This window comes from Ranitomeya imitator, chromosome 4, assembly GCF_032444005.1.
Source record: "Ranitomeya imitator isolate aRanImi1 chromosome 4, aRanImi1.pri, whole genome shotgun sequence".
NCBI lineage: Eukaryota > Metazoa > Chordata > Amphibia > Anura > Dendrobatidae > Ranitomeya > Ranitomeya imitator.
In genome coordinates, this window is record NC_091285.1 from 250,779,085 (window position 1) to 250,807,016 (window position 27,932).

The 27,932-nt window shown below is 42.2% G+C and overlaps 1 pseudogene; it reads left to right on the plus strand.

The window, feature by feature from the left end:
* The first annotated feature begins 17,285 nt into the window (after nucleotides 1–17,285).
* The window catches only part of LOC138674487 (exosome complex component RRP41-like), a 47,025-nt pseudogene continuing 36,378 nt past the window's right edge, over nucleotides 17,286–27,932 (plus strand).

Here is a 27,932-nt window from a genome sequence, read left to right on the forward strand (position 1 = left end):
GCACATCTTTTTACATATGAGACTGTTGGGTTCAAGGCAGGAGATCTGTGATCAGTCCAGACATTAACAAAATTTATTTGGAAAATATATTGCAACCAGATATTTGCTTGGAGATAAAATGAAAATATTGCAGGGAATGAGTCAGCAGTTTTTTTGCGATCTAATGTGAGATTAACATACTGTGGAGAGACTGGTTTTCAGAAATGTGTCATTTGCTCAGCAGCTTGCCATAGTTAAAATACAATCCGTATTTTATCAGCAGTGGTTTATCACTGCTGGACAAAGTGTTTCCTGCAAGGCAGTCCAGCTAATCTGCGTAACCTTGCGCCACCACTGATTGGCAGAAAATGCAAAGCTTTACAGAAATTACAAGCAGGGTCATCCATACACCATAGAAGGCACCAACTTTAGTGCTTTATTCAAATATTGTGAAAAAAGTGTAGTTGTGGTACTCCTACACTCATAAAGGCTCTGCATACAGTGCGAAGCCAAAAAAAAATTAGAAGAGCGGTCATCCATATACCCTTGCAGACACCAACAGGATTACCTCATAAAAAAATAAGAAAGTGTAGTTTTGGCACTTCTACACACATAAAGGATTTTCACACAGTGCAAAGTCATGCAGAGACCCTTGAAAGCAACAACTAGTGGGATTATAAAAATAATTTGATATTTTGAAAGTGTAGTTGATGTACTACTATGCTCACAAAATGTAAAGCAAGGAAAAAATTATAAGTAGGGTAATACTATCATCCATAGTCCCTGGCGAGCAACAACTTGTGGGCCTCATTGGAATATTTTGAAAGTGTAGTTGATGTACTTCCACACTCATAAAGGCTTTGCACAAAGTGCAAAGCCAGGAAAATATGATAATGAAGGCATAACATTCATCCATAGACCCTTGAAGGCAACAGCTGGAGTGCCTCATTCAAATATTTTGAAAGTGTAGTTGATGTACTACTACGCTCTTAAAAGCTTTGCACAAAGTGCAAATCCAGGAATACATTATAAAGAGAGTCATCCATAGACCCTTGAAGGCAGCAACTGGAGGGCCTCATTAAAATATTGAAAATTAAAAACACTTTATGTGCTGCTGTCATCTGGTGGAAATACAGGCTTTGATTATTTTTATCAGAGTAAGCCTGTCAGCATTTTCTGTTGACAGACAAAATTGCCTGTCTGTTTTGACCTCCCCAGGCAGCACTAAAAACCAGCTCACACAAGATGATAGTGGCAGGGCAGCACAACAACAACAAGGCATAGAGGTACAGCTCTTGCCAGGTGTTCAGCTTTGAGACCCTATAGCTGAAGCTCGCAGAGAAATTAGGGAGTACACTAATTTTGTTGGCCAGGTATTGCTTGGCCACTTTCTAAAACTTTTCGCTCCTTGTCAAAAATACAGTCATCAGGGCTAGAATGCTGGGAGGGCGGTTTGAATTTGGCCCATGTCTTTGACAGTATACCCCTGCCTCAGCTGTACCTGGCATGTTTATCCCTCACCTCTCCTCCTTGGTTGGGTTGACCCCTGCTGCTAGAATTTTTTTATGGGAAATTTTTCAACATATTTCCCACAGTGGCCTTCTGGTATAGCAATATTTTAGTAAACCTCTCCATCTCAGGAAGGAGAAATGCTAGGTTAGTCTTGTAGGATGGGTCTAGCAGGGTGAACAAGTACTTTTTTTGACCAAGATGAATGTAACGCGAGGGTCATGGGAAAGGCAGTAGTACGAAACGTCGGCCATATGTGCGAAGCTCACTACAGCCAACACTTCCCTGTATCCACCATGATGACTACTCTCCATCTCCTCCTCCATCTCTACCTCCTCATTCTCCTCCTCAGCCTATCCATGTAAGAGAGAAGATTCCTATTCCTCCTCCTCTTCCTCAACCTTCACTTTCTCATTGTTACCAGATACATGGTGAGCAGATACTGTAAGTTGAGGCTAAGTAGTATCCTCCTGTCTCATGTCTTCCTACATCTCCACCTGATCCACATGCAAAGCTTCAACTTTAAATGTGAGCAGCGACACAGAAGCAGGATTGTTGCACTGATTATGGCGTCATTGCTGCTCACCATCTTTCTGGAATCCTCAGTCTTGGAAAACCACAAAAATGTCACACATCTATGCCCACTCTTCAGTTATGTGCAGAGGCAGACCAGAATACTGGCAGGTGTGTTGGAGCTGGTATTCCACAACTGGCTTTTGCTGCTCACAAATTTTTGCCAGCATGTGCAGTGTGGAGTTCCAGGGCACGGTCACTCTGCACACGTGTCGGTGAGTTGGCACTTGCATACGTTGCTGCACCATTGCCAGAGCAGCAGCAGCTGTAGATGACTTGAGGAAATTGGAGCTGACATGGCGTATTTTGACCAGAAACTCCAGCAAATTTGGAATATATTTTCAGGAACCGCTCAACCACCAAATTTAGTACTTGGGCCAAGCATGGTGCGTGTATGAGCTTACCAAGCTTCATAGCCTCCACTAGGTTCTGGTCATTATCACACACTTGGCAATACCTGGTCATAGGTTGAACGGCAAGAGCTACAGATCCGTCTGGTCTGTTATTCCTTTCAGCAGTGCTTTCAGCTTCTGTCTGATGTGAACGACGTGCTCTGAGACAACAAATCTTAGATGGAGGATGAGGAGGAGCAGGAGTGGGTGCAGGAACTGATGTATGAGGTGGTAGAAACCCTGATAGAAGTGGGGTCAGCAATTCTTGACATTGGTAGCACATGTGCCCTGGCAGGGTGAGACTCGACCCCAGCCTTCACAATGTTCACCCAGTGTGCAGTCAGGGAAATATAGCATCCCTGGCCAAAAGCGCTTGTCTACGTGTTGCTTGTTAAGTATGAACTTCCAGTAACTGTTGTTAAAGGCACAGGTGATGTTCCTGGACATGTGGTGCAAGGCAAGGATGCTACTTTTTGAGAAATAGTGGCAGCTGGGGACCTAGTACCAAGGTACAGCTTCAGCCATGAGTTGGCAGAAATCCTCTGTGTCTACGAGCCTAAACAGCAACATTTCCATGGCAAGCAGCCTGGAAATGTGCCTGTTTAGCATTTGGCCCTGTGGGTTGGTGGCTGGGAACTTTCTTTTGTGTTCCAAGGCCTGGGGTAGGGACAGCTGAATGCCAGGCTGGGAAAAGTGTGTGGAAGTGCCTGATGTAGGTGCCTCAGAATGTGCAATGACAGCTGCAGGGCAGAAGGCATCTGACCAATTGAAAGGGGATTGTGTAGCACCTAGCAGGGAAGAAGTGGTGTCACCTGTTGGCTCCAATCATGGACCCATGTGTTCGATCGACCAAGTCAGGTGCTTAGATGACAGGTGTTTGATTATGCTGGTGGAAGTTAGGCTCTTAGTGGTCAGGCCACTGCTGATCTTGGCATGGCACGGTTTGCAAATAGCTATTTTTTTTCTCTCAGAACTTTCTTTAAAAAAGTCCCAGACTGGGGAAAACTTAACTCTTTGACGGAGAAATTCATGCGGTGATATGTGGAACAGTTGCCCTCCTTCTCGATCTGGTCACTCCACTGCCTCTTACTGCCTGTTTCGCTAATGCTGCCGATCCCTCTCCCTCAGCACTGTTGGACAGGCTTTTTTTTTTAGTTTTATATACCACAGTATTGTAACACTTAAAACGTTAAATGCTATGGACTGAATTGAATCCAGAAAAATGATTTTTATTAGAGTTTTATATACCATGGTAATGTAACACTAACCACATTAAACTCTTTGGATGACTAATTCAGTCCAGAAAAAAATACTTTATTTTGTTTTATATACCACTGTAATGTGATACTAAGCAAGTTAAACTGTATGGATGACAATAAAGTCAATTTTTTCATCTCCCAAAAAAGAATGTGGTCACGTGCAGCAGTTATATATTTAGCAACGGACTACAAAGGTCTAAGTCCTGCCTAGAGGCAGTATTCTGCCACGATTCCTGCTCATGCAACTGTCCCTAGGAAAATGCACAATGTATATGATACAAACAGCAAATCACAGGATTAGCTCTTAGAAGAACTGTTAGTATGATGGTTCAGCCTCAGCACCAGTATGAACACTACATTAAACTGCAGCCACAGGCCTGGTTAACTGATATCTCCCCTTGCTGGTGAACAGAATGTAAAGCTGCACCCAAAAGATGATAGGTGGACAAATGAAAACACATGTATTAGGCTACTTTCACACTTGCGTTTTCTGCTGTCCGTCGTGGTGCAGCATGACTTATCGACGAAAGTTACGAAAATAGGGAAAAACGTGTGCGACGGATACAGTGTAATGACGGATGCGTCGTACACAAATTCCGGGAATTAAATGTCCGGGGACGAGAGAGAGAGAATTAGAGAGAATTTTTTCCGGAAATGAAAATTGTTGTGGGCATGTTCAGAGTTGAAAAACTGGATCTGTCGCTGGATTCAGTGTGTGACGGTCAGCGACGGATCCTGCGTCCATAGGCTTCCATTATAGCCGACGACAGACAGCGCAGGATGCGTCACTGACCGATTTTCCGATGTGCAGAAAAAACGTTCCTATGAACGTTTTCTTTGCACGAAGGACCGCTATTTCCCGTCGGATCCAGTGCACGACGGATGCGACGGATGGCGATCCGTCACAATCCGTCGCTAATACAAGTCTATGGGAAAATGCAGGATCCTGCATAAAAGTATACCAGCTGCACCCAGCATTGTTGGATTGTATCACAATCTTTTGTGGCCTACCTAAATGTAAAAAAAAAAAAGTGGGTGTTTTCCAAAGTACCCACCCAGAGGCTTTTTTCAGAGTACTCACATAGATATTTCTGGTACAGCATTCCCATAGACACGGTTGTATAGTAGAAAATATTGTTTTTAAGCACAGTACTCCCACAGTACTTCAACAGACATGAGTGCAGACTATAACTATTAATTAAGCACCAAACTTGTACAGACACAATGACTGAGTATACCGCTGCAGAGTACACAGAGAAGCTTTTTGGCACACTACTCCCAGAGGCTCTTATTCACAGTACTCCCAGAGTCAGGGTTGCAGAGGCTTAAAAGCAAAGGATTTTGTAAGCACAGCTACAACTCATACAACAGTAGAGTAAAAAAAAATAGACTCACTACTCACTTAAAGATGGATGTAGAGTAAAGTAACTTTTTTGAAACACTAAAGCAATAGAATAAAATTATTTTTTATAATCACTTACAGACACACTACTCACAATAGGCAAACTACTTGCAAAAAAAAAATGAAGCAGAATACACTTATTTTTTACCCACACTACTTGCAAAAAAAGATGCAGAGAACACAAACTTCAAGACACACTCCTTGACCAAATCTGCTGCAGAGTACATTTATTTTTTATTCACACTACTCATATAGACACAGCAGTTCAGCAAAATTATTGGTTTGGCCTAGAAATGGCAACGAACTAGCTGATGCCAATTGTTTATTTCACAGACTACTAAAAACACACACTGGGCAAGAAAATGTATTTACTTGTCCTAGAAATGACCACAAGATGGCTGAAGACAATTATTTTTATTCACAGACTAATAGAAAACACACAGCAATTTTGAAAAATATTTATTTGGACTACTAACAGCAATGATTAGGCTAATGCAAATTATTTGTTTCTTAGACTACGATACTTGGCATGGCTGTGATGGCTCCGGAAGTGCCCACATTCTAAAAGCTAGTTGATTGGCTGTGCTGCAGCCTTTCAACCAGCTTTATTAGACTGGCGAACCCGAACACTAAACTGGACATACAGTAAAATGTCCTTGTTCGGGTGTCCGGTTTAGGTTTGCTCATGCTTAATTATTTATCGCTTATCCTGTCATAAATATTCAAAATGAGAATATCCTTTAATTACTATTATGATCACGATCTATTTCAATGCAAGGAAGGTGGACGAGACGCATGCGTCGGGGCAGGAGGCTGGAAGTCCTACAGCAGCACTAAGCATACAAACAGCAGCACATAGGTATTTAATCACAATTTATATGCTTGTCGTATACCGGATCACTTGAACTCTATACTTAAAACGCCCTTTTTCTGTCTTCTTGGTGAATATACAAAAGGCTCCATGAATACCTATATGAGCATATATTATTACAGTGTGACAAAGTTATAATGACAGCATAGTGTGATACTAATTGTGCTAATTTCTTTAGTGCTTGCTTCTGGCACTATAGTCTACCTTTAAACCAAGTTTTTATCTATACAGCAATTTATCAACAAGTAAACACATTAATATATGGCAAAAGCATCATTTGGTGGCCAATTTAGTAAATAGCAACTGCTAAACATTACAATGATTATATCCACATAGTGAATACAATAACAGCACTTTTACGCATTTCAGGACGTTGAATGTTTTTTTTTATGAAAAGCATCGATGCATAAAAAATTGGACACATGAATATGAAACAGGAATCATTGATGCCTTAATACCATGGGAAACCCGTGTTACAGTTCGCCCATCACTACTGATGACTCCATGGGAAACCTGTGTTACAGTTCGCCCATCACTACTGATGACTCCATGGGAAACCTGTGTTACAGTTTGCCCATCACTGCTGATGACTCATACACTGCCATGTTAAAAACATACTTTAAGCCAGGTATACTATTTTTCAGGATGAATACATTTGAAAATTCAGTTGCACAGTGACAAAATGAAAATAATTGTAAACTTTTGTAACCTCCTTTGTAATAAGTATTTTTCTGGATGTTACATTTTTCACCTATGATCTTTTTTTGTATATTAGAACAAAGATTTGCCAGCAATGTTAACAAACACCCTGGAAGTGAGAGAGGAAGCAAAGACAAAAGTCCTAGAGAAGAAGAAACCACTTTAAAACAATCTTCTCTCACCAGCCATCAGTCTTTTTTTCTTTTACACATTAGAAATTATAGTGTGAAGTAAAAATAAGTTTGTTTTAAAAAAAATATATATATATATATATATATAGAGAGAGAGAGAGAGAGAGAGAGAGAGCGTAAAACAGGTATAAATTGTTAATATACCGTATTTTCGCTTTGTAAGATGCACTTTTTTTCCCAAAATTTTTGGGGAAAATGGGGGGTGCATCTTACAATACGGATATACCTTATCGATGCTGCCGTTTGCTGCTGCCGCCACACTGTGACTCTGCAGTTCCATCCATGATTTCCTGTGCAATGTATTCTTTCCGGGAAAATGGCCGCCGGGATGCAGCGCATGCGCTGAAATCTCATCTCCCAAGATCTTGTTGCCGAGATCTCCATCTGCGCATGCGCCACCTCCCGGCGGCTATTTTCCTGGAAGGAATCCACCGCACAGGAAAGCATGGATAGAACTGCAGTGTCCCCCCACGCAGCATGGAACAGAACGTGGCGTCAAGCACCTGGGACACAGCGCGACAGCAGCACCAAGGAAAAGAGCGTGGCAGCAAGCACAGGGGACACAGAATGGCGGCCGCACGGGACAGAGTGCGACGGTAAGCATCGAGGACACAGCACGGTGGCAGCACGGGACAAAGCATGACGGCAAGCACCGGGGACACAGCGTGGCAGCAACACTTGGCAGCATCGGGGACACACATTGGAACACCCCCTCATCCCAGCCTGCAGCAATGCTCCACTCTTGCCTCCTCCAGCAGAAACCCTGGGACCCCGCTGCACCACAGCCACCACCCCAAGTAAGCAAGAAGACGCCTGGATTATAAGAAGCACCACCATTTTATTAAAAAAGTTTTTCTTCTATTTTTCTCCTCAAAATTTGGGGTGCATCTTATAATCCGGAGCATTTTATAAAGCAAAAAATACGGTATATACTAATTGCACTCAAATTAAAAATGTTATGTTGAAATCCTCATAAAAAGAGTGATATATCCAATACATCTCTAACTTAAATTAATAATTATTATTCTAGTTCATACTCAGTGGCATGAAACTATATATCCTTTAGGCCGGCGTCACACTTGCGAGTTTTACAGACGTAAGAGCGCAGAAACTACGTCCGTAAAACTCGCAAAAAATACGGCACAATTATTCTCTATGCCCCTGCTCCTATCTGCCGTATTTTACTGATCAGTATTATATGGCTTTCTACGGCCGTAGAAAATCGCAGCATGCTGCGTTTGTCACCGTATTGCGCAAATAAAACGCCAATGAAAGTCTATGGAAGCCCCAAAAATACGGATTACACACCGACCAGCAGAGTGACTTGCGAGAAATACGCAGCGCTGTTAGAGAAAAGCCGGTAATTCAGTGCGGTGTACAGTAAAATCACACTGACAGCTTACAGTAGAATAGGTAGAATAAATATGTACACATAGAATAGGTATATATATATATATATGTCAGTGAGACACATATATGTATATATATTCTTACTTCATACAGCCGCGATATAGCAAAAAGCCGGTAATTCAATTACCGGCTTTTGCTTTCTCCTTCCTAAAACCCGACATGATATGAGACCTGGTTTACATACAGTAAACCATCTCATATCACCATTTTGTTTGCATAATCCACACTACTAATGTTAGTAGTGTGTATCTGCAAAATTTGGCCGTTCTAGCTCTTAAAATAAAGGGTTAAATGGCGGAAAAAATTGTCGTGGGCTCCCGCGCAATTTTCTCCGCCAGAGTAGTAAAGCCAGTGACTGAGGGCAGATATTAATAGCCTGGAGAGGGTCCACGGTTATTGGCCCCCCCCTGGCTAAAAACACCTGCCCCCAGCCACCCCAGAAAAGGCACATCTGGAAGATGCGCCTATTCTGGCACTTGGCCACTCTCTTCCCATTCCCGTGTAGCGGTGGGATATGGGGTAATGAAGGGTTAATGCCACCTTGCTATTGTAAGGTGACATTAAGTCTAATTAATAATGGAGAGGCGTCAATTATGACACCTATCCATTATTAATCCAATTGAATGAAAGGGTTAAAAAAAAAACACACACACATTATTAAAAATTAATGAAATAAAAACAAAGGTTGTTGTAATATTTTATTTAACGCCCAATCCAATCACTGAAGACCCTCATGCTGTAAAAGAAAAAACATAATAAACCAACAATATACTTACCTTCCGCAGATCTGTAAAGTCCAACAATGTAAATCCTTCTGAAGGGGTTAAAACATTTTGCAGCAAGGAGTTCCGCTAATGCAGGCTGCTCCTTGCTGCAAAACCCCGGAGAATGAAGCTAAATATAGGTCAATGATCTATATTTAGCTTCATTTGCGGTGAGGCGCCCTCTGTTGGCTGTTCATAGATCGTGGGAACTTACCTAGAAAGATCCCAGATCATTGCTCTGCCCTGTTGAGGGCAGAGGATACTACTGCAGTGCGCAGGCGCCGGAAAGGTCAGAGGCCCGGCGCCTGCGCACTGCAGTACTTTGTCTGCCCTCAACAGGGCAGAGCAAAGTACGCCTGCGCCGGAGCCGTGGCTGAAGATCAGAAGAGGACGTCTTGGAATAAAGATGGGAGGCGCCGCAGCGGACCGGAGACACCCGTTTGACCTGACCAGCAGTGGGACCGCCCCTGGGTGAGTATAATATAACGTCTTTTTCTCCTCTTTCAGGTAACATCGGGGGCTTATCTACAGCTTTACATAATTCTGTAGATAAGCCCCTGATGCCGGTGGGCTTACCTCACCCGCGAATTTCTGGTTGACAGGTTCCCTTTAATATTAATTACTGTTGACTGATTGGAGATGGAGATTTTTTTTTTTGTGCCTAATTTCTTACATGATAAGCATTTTTTGCATGGGAAGAAGCCATTGGGGCGTTTTGATAAAAAATGATGATTTTTTTCTTCTTTCTCCAGAGGTCTACATATCGTTGGGGCAATTAGATTCCCCAAATTTTTTGCCCTTTTGAAAACGAATTTTGGACGCACTGGTAGTAACTCCCCAATTATCTTATCCTCTTTGAGTATGTTCCACTGTTTATTTACAATCTTGTTCAGCAGTCCACTTTTAGAATTATATTGCATTACAATTGGAATCTCATAATCTCCCCATTTTTCTCCATTCATTTTTTCTGACTTCTTTTCTATCTGCATCAGGAACCTTTCCCTCGGGTGTTCTCCAACCTGTTCCTTAGTTTCTAACAGGAATTTTTTGTCATATCCTTTAATTACAAATTTCTCCACCAAGAGGTTTGCTTCCTTATTATAGTCGTCCAGTCTAGAGCAATTTCTATGTGCCCTGATGAATTGGCTCTTTGGAACATTGAGAAGCCAACTGGGAAGATGACAACTGTCCAAGGCTATATAGTTTCCAGAATCAGTGGGTTTGTGATATATTTGAGTATGTATTTTGTTGCTATCAATAAAAATTCTTAAGTCTAAAAAAATTATTTCTTTATTATTTATAACTGAAGTGAATTTTAAAAAGTAATCATTTATGTTTAAGTGTCGAATAAAATCATTTAATAAAATGGGGCCCCCAGACCAAATAAATATGATATCGTCAATGAACCTCTGCCATAGGACCAGGTTCGCCCGTAGCTCACCCCCGCTGAAGATGGTTTCTTCCCACCTCCCTACGTAAAGGTTGGCTTAACTAGGGGCGAACCTGGTACCCATGGCAGTACCCCATTCCTGGGAGTAGTAGTCCGCCCCGAATTTAAAATAATTGTGAGTATAGTCGATACAATCTAGAATAAAAAGATTCTGATCCCTGGGTGTCTGGCTATTCTTTGACATAAAATATTCAACTGCTTCACATCCCTTTTTGTGCTCAATCACAGTGTAGAGGGAAGTTATATGTAAAGTCCCAATGATATAGTGTTCTTCCCATTGTATCTTCTGCAGAATATTTAAAATGTGTGCACTATCCTTCAAATAGGATGGAAGGTGGGGACACAGTCTCTGTAGGTAGCAATCCACAAATTTAGAAAGGTTAGATGTGAGGCCTCCTATGGCGGAGATGATCGGTCTGCCTGGTGGATGCAGCGGATCTTTGTGGACCTTAGGTAAATAATAAAAATATGGAGCCCGGGGATGCATGTTATTTACAAAATCAAATTCATTATTTAAAAATCCCTTTTGGAAACCTGTTTGTATCAAGCTTTGCATTTCTTTTAAATAGTTAGATGATGGGTCCATGGTTAGTTTTTTATAGGTGCGGTTGTCACTCAACAGCCGTAGGGATTCTTTATCATAATCGGGAGTGTTGAGTATAACTATACCACCCACTTTATCGGCCGGTCTGATGGTTATTTGTTTGTTGTCTTGAAGTTGTTGAATCGCCCTACGTTCTTGATTAGACAAGTTATACTTGAACTGAGAACATTTTCTGTCCGAAATTTTTCTAATATCCCGAGTCACGTTATTCTGAAAGGCCTCAAACGCCTCAGAATATTTCTGGATCGGGTTAAAATTTGATTTCTTTTTGAGATGGGTGTGTTCATACGGATCAAAAGTATCCATTGATCCATCATTATTTGCCATGCTTAGCTTCTTCTTTAGATAGTGTTTCTTAATAGCCAGTTTCCTCATGAACAGTTTCACCCCTATATAGGCCTGAAATTTATTGAACTTTGTACTCGGTGCGTATTTAAGGCCACTATTGAGTAAGCAAACCTCATTGTTGCTCAATGTGTGATTACTCAGATTGAAGATCTTCTGTTTTAATTGCGCTGAGATGTTTTCCTGTTGTTGATGTACTGATCTCTCTTTTTTGGTTGATTTCCCGCCCCTACATCCCCTTTTTAGTTTTTTCTTTGTCCCTTTTGAAAAAAAGGAGGGAGATGGATTTGTGTGGTTTTTGGTTTAATTTTATTTTGTTGTAATTTTTTATCTTTCTGTCCTAACATGAAAGATGGCGCCTGTTTCTGTCGTAGAGGTTGTGAATTAAGGTACCGTCACACTTAGCGACGCTGCAGCGATACCGACAACGATCCGGATCGCTGCAGCGTCGCTGTTTGGTCGCTGGAGAGCTGTCACACGGACAGCTCTCCAGCGACCAACTATGCCGGTAACCAGGGTAAACATCGGGTTACTAAGCGCAGGGCCGCGCTTAGTAACCCGATGTTTACCCTGGTTACCAGCGTAAAAGTAAAAAAAAAACAAACACTACATACTTACAATCCGGTGTCTGTCCCTCGGCGCTCTGCTTCTCTGCCCTGTGTAAGCACAGTGGCCGGAAAGCACAGTGGCCGGAAAGCACAGCGGTGACGTCACCGCTCTGCTTTCCGGCTGCTGTGCTTACACAGGGCAGAGAAGCAGAGCGCCGAGGGACAGACAGCTGAAGGTAAGTATGTAGTGTTTTTTTTTTTACTTTTACGCTGGTAACCAGGGTAAACATCGGGTTACTAAGCGCAGCCCTGCGCTTAGTAACCCGATGTTTACCCTGGTTACCAGCGAAGACATCGCTGAATCGGCGTCACACACGCCGATTCAGCGATGTCAGCAGGAAGTCCAGCGACGAAATAAAGTGCTGGACTTTCTGCAGCGACCAACGACATCACAGCAGGATTCTGATCGCTGCTGTGTGTCAAACTGAACGATATCGCTAGCCAGGACGCTGCAACGTCACAGATCGCTAGCGATATCGTTTAGTGTGGCGGTACCTTTAGATTCTTCCCCGGAAATCCCAGGGGTATTATAATTATTTTCAAATGCTAGGAATCTATTATGTGTTTCAATGGCCGGTATTGGGGTGGAAATATCCGGGGCAATATTTGATTGAATGAGATTATCTTCCATATTGGTGTCTTCTGTGCCGTTATTTACATTTATTTCGTTAATTGTGAAATTTTCTACATCAGAAGTCAAGTGGATAGAAAATCTTTCACTTGATGATAACAATGAACTGGCATCACCATTTGTTTCATCAATTGTTACCATTGGGAAGTTATGTATTGGAGTATGACACTGCTCCAAATGGTGTGTCTTAATTTTTTTCTTTCTACCTACTTCGGGATGATTATTATGCTCTATACCAATTAATAGAGGACACTTCCCTTCCTCAAATAAATCCCTAAAAAACTGACGCAAGACCTAAAACAATAAATTTTAATATAATAATTAAAAAAGACCAAAAAGCAAAAATATCATAAAGACCAGTAGGAGGGATCCTACGGGAAAAAGGGGCTCTGGTATGCAGGACAATACCAGACAAAAAATAATACCAATGTACAGGAAAGGGCTAGGGGAGATAGAAGTGCCTAGCCCTACTCAATTCCCTTCCTGACAGCGGAGGTTGGCACCCTGGGATACGATATGGCACCCCCGCTCAACGTAGACTGTCCCTAAAGTCCCTAAAAAGGAATCCCTCAAAAAAAGCCACCACCAACAATAACACCACAAAAGAGAAAAAGAAGAAAAAGTGAATAAAATCTAAATGCTGCTAGATGCTGGCTATAGAAAACAATGATAGCTAGAATCAGCTAATATTAATAGGCTCTGGCATATAGTGTGAGCTAGAGAGTGTGCGGACAAAACTATGGCAAGTATAGTAACACGTATTTGAAGATGTTAGACACCACACCACCTCTTATAGTGCGTAGTTAGAGCTTTTAGACACCACAAAACCTCATATTGTTTATGATAGTGGTACTGAAAACGCAAAATAGCTGGTACATCATAGGTATAGGTGAGTTATAGTACCCTAATAGAAACACCACAATATAGAGGCGTAAATAACGAGGTTGGTATTGTTGTCGTACTTTCGAAACTTATATGGTACTTAGATAGATCAGTAATCAGTAGACAATAGAGGTCTGGTGGGATCACCACCAGGCAGAATATAAAGAGATTGGTGTACTTTCCACGTTTACCGTAAATACCTCTCGTAGTACCATAGCTCTAATACAACTCAGACCACTTGTGCTGAGGGTTTAAGTATACGTCCACGAACATGAGTAATAAGTATATGTCAGATAACTTGTTGGCGTAGCCGCTAGACAGAGACACGGGTATCAAGAGGTATTATTGCCGGACTCTCAAAGCTCCATTATAGGTGTACCTCTCATCGGTGAGTTACCGGTGCAGGTTTGATAACCTGGTAACAATACCGTCAAAAAGAAAATACAGAAAAAAAAATCTCCTTGCCAGAGTATATAACATGGACAAGGGCATAACGCCAGAAACATATGCACAGAGTATCAATCACTTGATCATATGGGCTAGATAAGGTGTACACTAAAAGGTATCCCTGCCGAATAAGACAAGATAAAGGATGTTCTTTCTGATAAATACTTATATGGCAACTACGCCTAGAAAAAAATAAATCATGGCCCACTCAAAAAGACCCATTGGCATCACGCCAAACAGAGACATTTCCTTCAATAAAGGGTGTCCTTAAAAGAATAGGGCCCTGGTCGAGGTCAATAGTCTTGCCGGTACAGATATCACAGAGTAATAAATCAATCAGGTGTGATTAAGGCATTCACGTTGTGCCTAGTAGCCCATATCATGTCCATATATTGACACTAGCCAAGCAGCATAAATGCATCAGATAAAAAAACACTTATCTCAGAGAGACAGATGTCTCGTCCCTACGCGTTTCGCCCCATCAGACTATCCAGAGGGGCTCATCAGGGGATTGCCATTAATAGGCACAAAAGCTGCGGACGATGTAAACGCTGCATGCGGTCCGGAGAAAGCTGTGGTAAAACCAGCGTTCCCGCAGTCTATATGCCGAAGACCCGGAAGTAGAAAGACCGCTTCCGGGGTATCACTAAAGTGCACTAGTGCGCATATGCAGAAAATTTCTTGCGCAGAAAGACACTGCGCAGATGGAAACAACTCAACAGTGCGCATGACTAGCGTAAACAGGGCTGTCAATTATAGACAAAGGTAACAGATTGAACGCTCGTACCGGGTGCGTGGCAATGCGCATGCTCACGGACAAACTTCTAGTGCGCATGCCCAGATTTTTACAATGTCAAGTAAAGGTGCCCTTATGTAGTAGGTAGCGATCAGAAAATACCAGCGTTGCTATATATGACAGCTACCCTGTAATCATCAGGAAAATAAAAAAGTACACAAACGGCATATACAAACCAGTGTACACGCGTGCACACATTAAACTAACTAGTCCAGAGATATTTTGAAGAAGAAAAAAATATAAAGTAACAGTCACCAACTATAGATGACAAATAAATGAAAAACTTCATGGTCTGTACGGACCAATGTAACGTCGGCAAGAATAACAGTTCTATACGGAATAACCAGACTTAAATAAAACACCCAAAATTTAATTGCTCATTCAACCCCCCCGGACTAACAGATTCCATAAGGAAGATCCATCTAGTCTCCCTTTGAATGATCTTCCTATCCCAGTTACCCCTTCTCTCAGATTGAGTGACCGTCTCAATGGTTTTGAAAGAAACAGATCCCACATCACCAGCATGAATCTCATTAACATGGCGTGCCACAGGGGTATCCCGTTGATGTAAAATGTCCCCAATGTGTTCCCCTATCCTTACTTTGAAAGGTCTTTTTGTTTTCCCTATATAATCTAAAGGGCAAGTACATGTGCACAAATAGACAACACCTGCAGTTTTGCAATTCGCGAAAGATCTATTGTAAAACGTTCTACCTGTGACGGCGCTGGTGAAGGTGTCACCTGTTTTGATGAATTTACAAAACTTACATGAGCCGCATCTAAACGTGCCCTGCTCCCGGCGATCAAGCCAGGTACCCAGCGGTTTCGGTGTACTCAAGTGACTATGAGACACAAAATCCCGTACGGATCTTCCCTTCCTAAATGTCACAGAGGGATGTGGTGAAATCATGCCACCTATGTCAGGGTCCGCTTTCAGAATGCCCCAGAACCGTTTAAGAATCCCCATGACCTTTTGATTCTGATCATCAAAGGTTCCAAAGAGCCGTGTCATCTGATTACTTTCATCACGGACCTTAGGTACCAGGAGTTCTGTACGATTACAAGCAGTTGCCTGTCTACACCCCTCATCAATAACCTGTGATGGATAACCTCGCTCTCTAAATCTTTTTTTCAGATTGTTGGCCTTCGATTCAAAATCTCCCAGGGATGAACAGTTCCTTTTCAATCTTAAAAATTGTCCCTTAGGGATCCCTTTTTTTAGGCTAAGGGGGTGGTAACTCTCCCAACGTAACAGGCTATTAGATGCTGTGGCTTTACGAAAAATTGAGCTACCTAGATGTCCATCCGGACATCTAGAAATAAACAAGTCTAGGAAGGAGATCCTGTCGCCCCCCACCTCACAGGTGAACTTCAGGCCCAGACTGTTAACATTAAGATGTGCAACAAAGCTCTCGAAGGAGGGACCATCCCCCGACCACAGGACGAGGATGTCATCGATGTAGCGCCCCCAGAAAATAATCCTGGGGCACCATGTGACATCCTCGTCCTGGAAAACAACGGTGTCCTCCCACCAGCCCAGGAGCAGATTAGCATAAGTGGGGGCACAAGGGCTCCCCATAGCTGTGCCCCTGAGCTGGTGGTAGAACTTCCCGCCGAACAAAAAATAATTATGTTCGAGAGTAAATTGTAACAAGTCAACAATCAGCCCGTTGTGGGCCCTAAGGTGGGTACCCCTAGTTCTCAGAAAGTACTCGGTAGCCTGAATACCCTTATCATGGGGGATACTGCTGTATAAGGATTCGACATCTATAGATGCAATAATAGTATCAGCATCAATACGTATGTCCTCGATCTTATTCAGTAGATCAGTCGTATCCCTAAGGTACGAAGGTAAGGCTGTAACAAAAGGGCATAATACATTGTCAAGGTAGACACTGACATTCCGACACAGAGCATCAATGCCCGAGACTATGGGGCGACCTTTCAGGGGGGTGTACCCTTTATGGATCTTTGGGAGTGAGTAGAATGTTTCGATGGTAGGGAATTTGGGGAACATAAACTCAAATTCATTTTTTGATATTAGACGGCTATCTAGGGCTTCTGTAAGCATAGCCAGCAGTAACTCAGAATAGGTGGCCGTAGGATCACTTCTCAGGACCTCATAGGTGGTAGAGTCCGACAAAATAGATTTACACAGTGTGACATATTGGTTGGTGTCCAGAATAACAACGTTTCCACCCTTATCAGATTGCTTAATTGTGATGTTAGTATTCTTTTCAAGGGTTTTGAGGGCTACCATCTCAGAAGATGTGAGGTTGGGATCAGTACATCTCTTTCTCGGATTGATTTTTTTAAATTCATCCATCACTAATTTCGAGAAAATCTCAATGTTCTTATAGTCCCCTAGTGGTGGTAACCGAGTACTCTTATTTTTTAAATCAGAGAAGGGGCCCTCTCCAATGCCTCTCGCCCCCTCCTCATAAAGTTCTGCCAAGAGGTTCACATCTGAGCTATGGTACTACGAGAGGTATTTACGGTAAACGTGGAAAGTACACCAATCTCTTTATATTCTGCCTGGTGGTGATCCCACCAGACCTCTATTGTCTACTGATTACTGATCTATCTAAGTACCATATAAGTTTCGAAAGTACGACAAGAATACCAACCTCGTTATTTACGCCTCTATATTGTGGTGTTTCTATTAGGGTACTATAACTCACGTATACCTATGATGTACCAGCTATTTTGCGTTTTCAGTACCACTATCATAAACAATATGAGGTTTTGTGGTGTCTAACAGCTCTAACTACGCACTATAAGAGGTGGTGTGGTGTCTAACATCTTCAAATACGTGTTACTATACTTTCCATAAATTTGTCCGCACACTCTCTAGCTCACACTATATGCCAGAGCCTATTAATATTAGCTGATTCTAGCTATCATTGTTTTCTATAGCCAGCATCTAGCAGCATTTAGATTTTATTCACTTTTTCTTCTTTTTCTCTTTTGTGGTGTTATTGTTGGTGGTGGCTTTTTTTGAGGGATTCCTTTTTAGGGACTTTAGGGACAGTCTACGTTGAGCGGGGTCGCCATATCGTATCCCAGGGTGCCAACCTCCGCTGTCAGGAAGGGAATTGAGTAGGGCTAGGCACTTCTATCTCCCCTAGCCCTTTCCTGTACATTGGTATTATTTTTTGTCTGGTATTGTCCTGCATACCAGAGCCCCTTTTTCCCGTAGGATCCCTCCTACTGGTCTTTATGATATTTTTGCTTTTTGGTCTTTTTTAATTATTATATTAAAATTTATTGTTTTAGGTCTTGCGTCAGTTTTTTGGTTTTTTTCTTGTTTATTAGTAGACCTTGGTTATTGGAAATTTGTTTTTTTCTCTCAAATAAATCCCTACCAAATTTTCTTTTTTTCCTTTCCATAATCTCGTTTTCTTTAATTTTGATCCTTCTGCGTATACTATTAGAGAGTTTAATCAGTTCAGGATGCATCTCAAATGGTTTGATCACTTCAAAAAGCTTAGCTATTTCATTCCTTATTTTTATTAGTTCTTTCCTTCTTTTTTCGATAATTAATGATACTGCTCTCACTGAAAATTCGTGGAACATGGCGTTCCATTCATCTAGCGTGTTTGGATCGCCAATGTCGCCTGACAGTGACTTTTGTACCACCAGGCCCTTAGGTATATAGTCAAGTGATAAATATCTCTCAAGAGTAGCTATCTCTCATAGGTCCCTCATCTCCTTTATTAAATGCTGTTCTAGAATTTTTAAAGAATCTATGGCATTTTTGATATCGTCCTTATTCGATTCCATAGGTATCTCTGAATGGACAATGTTAAAAAATTTTTGGATTGCATGAACCCTATTTTTCCCATCACTCATCCTAGTTTGTTTAAAAAATGTGAAAAAAATATGTAGAATGTAAAATATAGAATAAAATGAAAGCTGCTGCCTCTGGAAAGGAGTGATTAAAGATAATAAATATGTCTAAAAATGAACCATACGGCGCTGCTTAGTTGCTCCAGGTGAATAAGCAGCAAATATATGGACAAAATCACTCCCAATCGTCCCAGAAGTGGTTAATCAAAGAAAACTATATGTGATATTTGCGCTAAGTTCACCTATATGAAGCCATAAATAGTTAAAATATTGGGAAATGTCATAAACAAGGTTCCCCATACAGGACTGTGATTAACAAGATGTGTTTACCTTAATATCAAAGAAAAGGAAATCTGTGTCCAGTGCTGACATGCGGAAAGGTTCTTCACATATGTGCTGAAAGGTTGGTATCTGAAGCCTTCTCTGAATCTCTGTTCCGGAAATATCCAATATGTTGCAGAGCAAATAGTAGTATAGGAGACGCTGTCCCGGCCGGTGACTAGCGTGCTCCCCCAGAGCTTGGTAACTGCCATGCACAGGCAGTGGCGGCCGCGTGTATAGAGCTGAAGCCGACAAGGTGCAGGACCTTGTGTGACATCACAGTCACGTGATGTGTACACGTGACCAGCTGTACAGCGTCTCCTACACTACTGCCATTTTTTTTCAATTCTGACCACTGTCACTTTATGAGGTCATAACTCTGAAATGCTTCAACTGATCTTGGTGATTCTGGGACTGTTTTCTCGTGACATATTGTACTTTATGATAGTGGTAAAATTTCTTCGATATGACTTGCGTTTATCTGTGAAATTTTTTTTTAAACTTTTAGTTTTTATGCCCTTAAATTGAAGAGTCATATCATACGAAATAGTTAATAAATAACATTAGCCACATGTCTGCTTTACATTAGCACAATTTTGGAAACATAATTTTTTTTTGTTAGGAAGTTATAAGGGTTAATGGGTTAAAGGGTTAAAGTTGACCAGCGATTTTCTCATTTTTACAGCAAAATTTGCAAAACCATTTTTTTCAGGGACTACCTCACACTTGAAGTGACTTTAAGGGGTCTATATGACAGAAAATACCCAAGTGTGACACCATTCTAAAAACTGCACCCCTGAAGGTACTCAAAACCACATTCAAAAAGTTTATTAACCCTTCAGGTGCTTCACATCAATTTTTGGAATATTTAAAAAAAAATTGAACATTTAACTTTTTTTCACAAAAGTTTTAATTCAGATCCCATTTGTTTTTTTTCCAAGGGTAACAGGAGCAATTGGACCACAAAAGTCATTGTACAATTTGTCCTGAGTATGCCAATACCCCATATGTGGCGGTAAAACCACTGTTTGCGCACATGGTAGAGCTCGGAAGGGAAGGAGTGCCATTTGACTTTTCAATGCAAAATTTTCTGGAATTGAGATCAGACACCATGTTGCTTTTGGAGAGCCTCTGATGTGCCTAAACAGTGGAAACCCCCAAAAGTGACATCATTTTGGAAAGTAGACCCTCTAAGGAACTAATCTAGATGTGTGGTGAGCACTTTGAACACCCAAGTGCTTCACAGAAGTTTATAATGTAGAGCCGTAAAAAAAATCATATTTTTTTCACAAAAATAATCTTTTCACCCCCAATTTATTTTCCCAAGGGTGACAGGAGAAATTGTACCCCAGAAGTTTTTATGCAATTTATCCTGAGTACACTGATACCCCATATGTGGGGGTAAACCACTGTTTGGGCGCAGGGCAGAGCTCGGAAGGGAAGGAGCGCCGTTTGACTTTTCAATGCAAAACTGGCTGGAATTGAGATCGGACGCCATGCCGCGTTTGGAGAGCCCCTGATGTGCCTAAACAGTGTAAACCCCCCACAAGTGACACAATTTTGGAAATTAGACCCCCTAAGGAACTAATCTAGATGTGTGGTGAGCACTTTAAACCCCCAAGTGCTTCACAGAAGTTTATGATATGGAGCCATAAAAAAAAAAATTCACAAAAATGATCTTTTCGCCCAAAATTTTTTATTTTCCCAAGGGTAACAGGAGAAATTGGACCCCAAAAGTCGCTGTGCAATTTGTCATGAGTACGTTGATACCCCACATGTGGGGGTAAACCACTGGGTGCATGGCAGAGCTCGGAAGGGAAGGAGCGCCGTTTGACTTTTCAATGCAAAATTGGCTGGAATTGAGATCGGACGCCATGTCGCGTTTGGAGAGCCCCTGATGTTCCTAAACAGTGGGAACCCCCACAGGTGAACCCATTTTGTAAAGTAGACCCCCAAAAGGAACTTATCTAGATGTGTGGTGAGCACTTTGAAGCCCCAATTGTTTCACTAAAGTTTATAATGTAGAGCCGTGAAAATTAAAAAATCATTTTTTTTTCCACAAAATGATCTTTTAGCCCGCAATTTTTTATTTTCCCAAGGGTAATAGGAGAAACTGGACCACAAAAGTTGTTGTGCAATTTGTCCTGAGTACGCTGATACCCCATATGTGGCAGGAACCACCGTTTGGGCGCATGGCAGAGCTCGGAAGGGAAGGAGCACTGTTTTGGAATGCAGACTTTGATGGAATGATCTGCGGTCGTCACGTTGCATTTGCAGAGCCCCTGATGTACCAAAACGGTAGGTACATCCCATATTGGAAACTAGACCCCATATTGGAAACTAGACCCACAAGGAACTTATCTAGATGAGAACTTTGAACCCCAAGTGTTTTGCTAAAGTTTATAACGCAGAGCCGTGAAAATAAAAAATATTTTTTTTCACGCAATGATATTTTAGCCCCCAAATTTTTATTAACGTTTGCAGTCCAATTTCTCCTGTTACCTGATATGATACGGTGGTCTAGGAGCAACATGGAACGAGCTCTGAAGGACGTGGTAACTGTACTGACCGCAGTCCCTAAGCTCAACACAACACTAGAAGTAGCCGTGGAATGCTCCTAACTCTCCCTAGGCATCTCATCACAGCCTAAGAGCTAACTACCCCTAAAGAAAGAAGCAGGAAAACTATCTTGCCTCAGAGAAAATTCCCAAAGAATAGATTAGCCCCCCACAAATAATGACTGTGAGTGGAGAGGGAAAAGACATACACAGAATGAAACCAGGATGAGCACAGGAGGCCAGTCTAGCTAAATAGATAGGACAGGATGGAATACTGTGCGGTCAGTATAAAACACTACAAAAATCCACGCAGAGTTTACAAAAAAAAAACTCCACACCTGACTAAAGGTGTGGAGGGCAAATCTGCCTCCCAGAGCTTCCAGAAAGACAGAATTAATACACACTGATAAGCTGGACAAACATAGAAAGCACAGAATGGATAAGTCCACAATCTATGGACAGAAAAGAGCAAGCAAAAACTTAGCTTAGCTGAACTGGTCAGGATAACAGGGAACTCCAAAGAGATGTGAATCCAACCAGGAACCATTTACAAGTGGCACTGGCTGAAGACAGAGCCAGACCAAAATAGCCGAGCAGAAGAGAAGATAAGTGGAGGCAGCTGATGACAGCTAACTCCAAGGAGCAGCCATACCACTAGAAACCACAAGAGGGAGCCCAAGAGCAGAACTCACAAAGGTGCCACTTACAACCACCGGAGGGAGCCCAAGAGCGGAATTCACAAGTTACCCTTGTGAAAGTATAACAGGAGAAATTGGACTGCAAAAGTTGTTCAATTTGTCCTGAGTACGCTGATTCCCCATATGTGGGGGGGAACCACCATTTGGGCGCACGGCAGAGCTCGGAAGGGAAGGAGCACCATTTTACTTTTTCAACGCCGGAATTGAGATCGGACGCCATGTCACATTTGGAGAGCCCCTGATGTGCCTAAACAGTGGAAACCCCACAATTCTAACTCCAACCCTAACCCCAATTAACCCCTAAACCTAATCCCGACCATAACCCTAACCACACCCCTAACCCGAACACACCCCTAAGCCTAATCCCAACCCTAACCACATCCCTAACCCCAACACACCCCTAACCCTAATCCCAGCCTAATCTCAACCCTAACCATAACCCTAACCACACCCCTAACCCTGACACACCCCTAACCCTAATCCCAAACATAAACCTAACTTTAGCCCCAACCCTAACTTTAGCCCCAACCCTAACGCTAACCCTAATGGGAAAATGGAAATACTTTTTTAATTTCATTATTTTTCACTAACTAATGGGGTGATAAAAAGGGGTTTGATTTACTATTTATAGTGGGTTTTTATAGCGTGATTTTACGTTTGGCAGCTGTCAGACGCTAAGAGACGCTTTTTATTGCAAAAAATAGTTTTTGAATTACCACATTTTGAGAGCTATAATTTATCCATATTTTGGCCCACAGAGTCATGTGAGGTCTTGTTTTTTGCGGGACGAGTTGACGTTTTTATTGGTACCAATTTTGGACACATGATATTTTTTTATCGCTTTTTATTCCGAATTTTGGGAGACAGAATGAACAAAAATCAGCAATTTCTGAATTTCTTTTTTTGGGGGGTGGGGCGTTTATACTATTCCGCATGTGGTAAAATTGATAAAGCAGCTTAATTCTTCGGGTCAGTACGATTACAGCGATACCTCATTTATATATTTTTTATGTTTTGGCACTTATACACAATAAAAACTATTTTATATAAAAAGTAATTGTTTTTGCATTGCTTTATTCTGAAAGCTATAACTTTTTTTATTTTTCTGCTGATGATGCTGTATCGTGGCTTTTTTTGTGGAACAAGATGACGTTTTCAGCGGTACCATGTTTATTTATATCTGTCTTTTTTAGCACATTTAATTTCACTTTTGTTCTGCAGTATGATGATAAAGCATTGTTTTTGCCTCGTTTTTTTTTTTTTTTTTTTCTGTGTTAACTAGTAGGATAGTTTTATAGAGCGGATCGTTATGGACGCGGCGATACCAAATGTGTACTTTTATTGTTTTTTTTATTTACATAAACAAATGGATTTATTGGAAAATATTTATTTATTTCTTTATTTGGGGATTTTTTTTTTTACTTTATAACATTGTCCCAGGTTGGGACATCACTATATTACATCAGATCGCTTATCTGACACTTTGCATAGCACTGTGTCAGATCAGTGATCTGACAGGCAGTGCAGTAGGTTTTCCGGCCCCTGTTCTGAGCAGGCGCCGGGAAGCCATCTCACTTCAGGACCCAGAAAGAGCCCCGCGGCCATTTTGGATCCGGGGACTCCATGGAGACCACCGGAACAACGAGTTTGCATCGCGTTGTTCCGGTGGGAGAGCGCAGGGAGCCCCCGTCCCTGCACGATGCCCCTCTATGTCGCTGTCACTACTGACAGCGGCATTAGAGGGGTTAAATGCCCACGATCGGCGCTAGCGCCAAACGTGGGCATTACTGCGGGGTGTCAGCTGTCACATACAGCTGACATCTACACGCAATTGCCGCGCTGCTCACCATGAGACCGCGCAATCGTGTCGCCATACTAGTACTGCGGTTTATAGACACAAATATCTCAGTGACATATTAATGTCATTAATAGGGCTATAATTAACCCATCAAAGATAAAAAAAACTAGGTACCTACTCAAAAGCATGTATATATAAGCAGAAACAAGAGCAACCAGGTATAATAAGTAAAATTATATTTTATTGAAAGTTCAAAAGTTCATCAAATAACCATAAATCACCAGCAAAAATATAATAAAATGAGACATACACAGAAAAGAGACAGAAAAGCCAAGGGACCACTAGTTGCAACTGCCCGATTGTGCATAATTAACCCCTTCATGACCTTAGGATTTTCCATTTTTCCGTGTTCTTTTTTTCGCTCCCCTCCTTCCCAGAGCCATAACTTTTTTATTTTTCCGTCAATATGGCCATGCGAGGGCTTGTTTTTTGCGAAACAAGTTGTACTTTTGAACGACATCATTTGTTTTACCATGTCGTGTACTAGAAAATGGGGAAAAAAATTCCAAGTGCGGTAAAATTGCAAAAAAAAGTGCAATCCCACACTTGTTTTTTGATTGGCTTTTTTACCAAGTTCGCTAAATGCTAAAACTGACCTGCCGTTATCATTCTACAGGTCAGTACGAGTTCATAAACATAAGGATGAATGACCTCGGGGAGATCAAAACATCCAACACCGTGGAGACACCATCACGTGTTTCTCAACGCAAGCAATAAATAGCCAGGTCTTTCACCGGGAAGGAACAACCACGGGAAGGGCAGCATCCAAAAGGAAGACCACCTATGCCAAAAAATGGTATCCATCCACAGACAGCTGTTTCGGGGTATTTCGCTGTCTCCGCGGTTTTTCTACATGCAAGTACGAGTTCATAGACACCAAACATGGCTAGGTTCTCTTTTATCTAAGTGGTGAAAAAAAATTCCAAACTTTGCTCAGGTGAGGGCTTATTTTTTACGTGATGAGCTGGTATTTTTAATGATAGCATTTTGGTGCAGAGGCGATCTTTTGATCGCCCGTTATTGCATTTTAATGCAATGTCGCGGCGACCAAAAAAAGGTAATTCTAGGGTTTTGAATATTTTTCTCGCTACGCCGTTTTGCGATCAGGTTAATCCTTTTTTTTTATTGATAGATCGGGCGATTCTGAACGCGGCGATACCAAATATGTGTAGGTTTGATTTTTTTTTATTGATTTATTTTGAATGGGGCGAAGGGGGGGTGATTTAAACTTTTAGGTTTTTTGGTTTTTTTTTCACTTTTTTTTACCTACTTTTGCCATGCTTCAATAGCCTCCATAGGAGGCTAGAAGCTGGCACAACGCGATCGGCTCTGCTACACAGCAGCGATCATCAGATCGCTGCTATGCAGTAGAAATGCAGGTGTGCGTTCTATGCAGCAGAAATGCACGCGTTTCGCGTGTTCACTACACTGCTTTGTCAAGGGCAGTTCCCGCAGAGCATTCCCGTCTCCAAGACTTTACACGTGCTGCACCGATTTTTTGGAATGCACTACCTAAGTTAATACGATTAATCCCCAATCCCCCCAGTTTTAAGCATGCCCTAAAAACTCATATGTTCAGATTGGCCTACCACCTCAACGCATTAACCTAACTGTCCCTGTGTGGCCCATTCAAAAAAAACAAAAACATAACCAGGTTCCTCGCAACATGTTCTCATACACTTTATGATGTTATTAGCCCTCTGTGTCTGTACTGTTACATACTTAGGCTGTTAACTGGTTCATGCAGCTTTACATGAACACCTGAGCCGTAGGGTACCGTCACACTAAAACGACGCTGCAGCGATACGACAACGATGTCGATCGCTGCAGCGTCGCTGTGTGGTCGCTGGAGAGCTGTCACACAGACAGCTCTCCAGCGACCAACGATCCCGAAGTCCCCTGGTAACCAGGAAACATCGGGTTACTAAGCGCAGGGCCGCGCTTAGTAACCCGATGTTTACCCTGGTTACCAGCGTAAACGTAAAAAAAAAAAAACACTACATACTTACATTCCTGTCGCGTCCCTCGGCGCTGTGCTTCTCTGCACTGACAGTGAGCGCCGGACAGCCGGAAAGCAGAGCGGTGACGTCACCGCTGTACTTTACGGCTGGCCGGCGCTCACCAGTCAGTGCGGGAAGCTGAAGGAGAGGGACATGACCAGACACCGGGAAGGTAAGTATGTAGTGTTTTTTTTTTTACATTTACACTGGTAACCAGGGTAAATATCGGGTTACTAAGCACAGCCCTGCGCTTAGTAACCCGATGTTTACCCTGGTTACCAGGCAAGACATCGCTGAATCGGCATCACACACGCCGATTCAGCGATGTCAGCGGGAGATCCAGCGACGAAAGAAAGTTTCAAACGATCTGCTACGACGTACGATTCTCAGCGGGGTCCCTGATCACAGTAGCGTGTCAGACACAGCGAGATCGTAAGGATATCGCTGGAACGTCACGGATCGTGCCGTCCTAGCGATCAAAGTGCCACTGTGTGACGATACCCTTACACTATGGCTGGTCCGAACAACTAAAGCAATTGTTACCCTCCACCTCTTGTGTCTCCCCTTTTCCTCATAGTTTGTAAGCTTGCAAGCAGGGCCCTCATTCCTCTTGGTATCTTTTTTGAACTGTGAATTCTGTTATGCGGTAATGTCTATTGTCTGTATAAGTCCCCTCTATAATTTGTAAAGCGCTGCGAAATATGTTGGCGCTATATAAATAAAATCATTATTATATTATTATTATGTCACAGCAGGCCGGCATCAGTAACCATAGAGGTCTCAAGGACCTCTATGGTTACAATGCAGAAGCATCGCTGACACTCGATCATGTGACGGGGTCGGCGATGCGCTCATTTCCGTCCGCCCGGCCGAAAGCGCCAGTTAAATGCCACTGTCAGCGTTTGACAGCGGTATTTAACTAGTTAATAGCGGCGGGTGAATCGTGATTTCACCCGCCGCTATTGCGGGCACATGTCAGCTGTTCAAAACAACTGACATGTCCCGGCTTTGATGCGGGCTCACCGCCGGAGTCCTGCATCAAAGCGCGGTGTCTGACCTCGGACGTACTATCCCGTCCGAGGCCAGAAAGAGGTTAACAATATTCATCTCAATTGCTTGTGCAATAATATATAGAAATGGTAAGAGAGACACCTCTCAGAAAAGATGTTAAGGTAACCACATCCAACTAGAGCCCTAGAGGGGGAGAAGTCTTACCACGGGCAGAAGCAAAAGGGCCCCAGGCCAGGTGTTGGATGACCCGACGCGCGTTTCGCGTGTTCACTACACCGCTCTCAAGGGCAGTTCCCGCAGAGCAGTACTAGTACGGCGCATGTCGGGAAGGGGTTAATTTTTGCCAGAGCTATATAATAATAATAATAATAATTTTTATTTATATAGCGCCAACAAATTCCGCAGCACTTTACAATTAAGCGGGGACATGTACAGACAATAAATTCAGTACAAGTTAAGACAATTTAAACAGTGACATTAGAGGGTGAGGTCCCTACTCGCAAGCTTACAATCTACAAGGAAATGGGGGGACACAATAGGTGAAAAGTGCTTGTTATTTCAGGTCTGGCAATTATAATAAATAGGGATTTTCATATAAAACTGCATGATCCTGTCATCAGCCCATGTGTTTAAGTGCAATAGTCAAGTATCAAGTGCAGTTATCGTGTGCATGGAGGGTGTGGAGACAGATGAATAGTAGGGTGCAGATTCACATGCAGATAATATTTGGAAGGAGGGAACAGGACAAAGTTAGTTTACTGAGTAGTTGATGTGGTAGGCTTGTTTGAAGAGATGGGTTTTTAAAGCGCGCTTGAATAGGTCGGG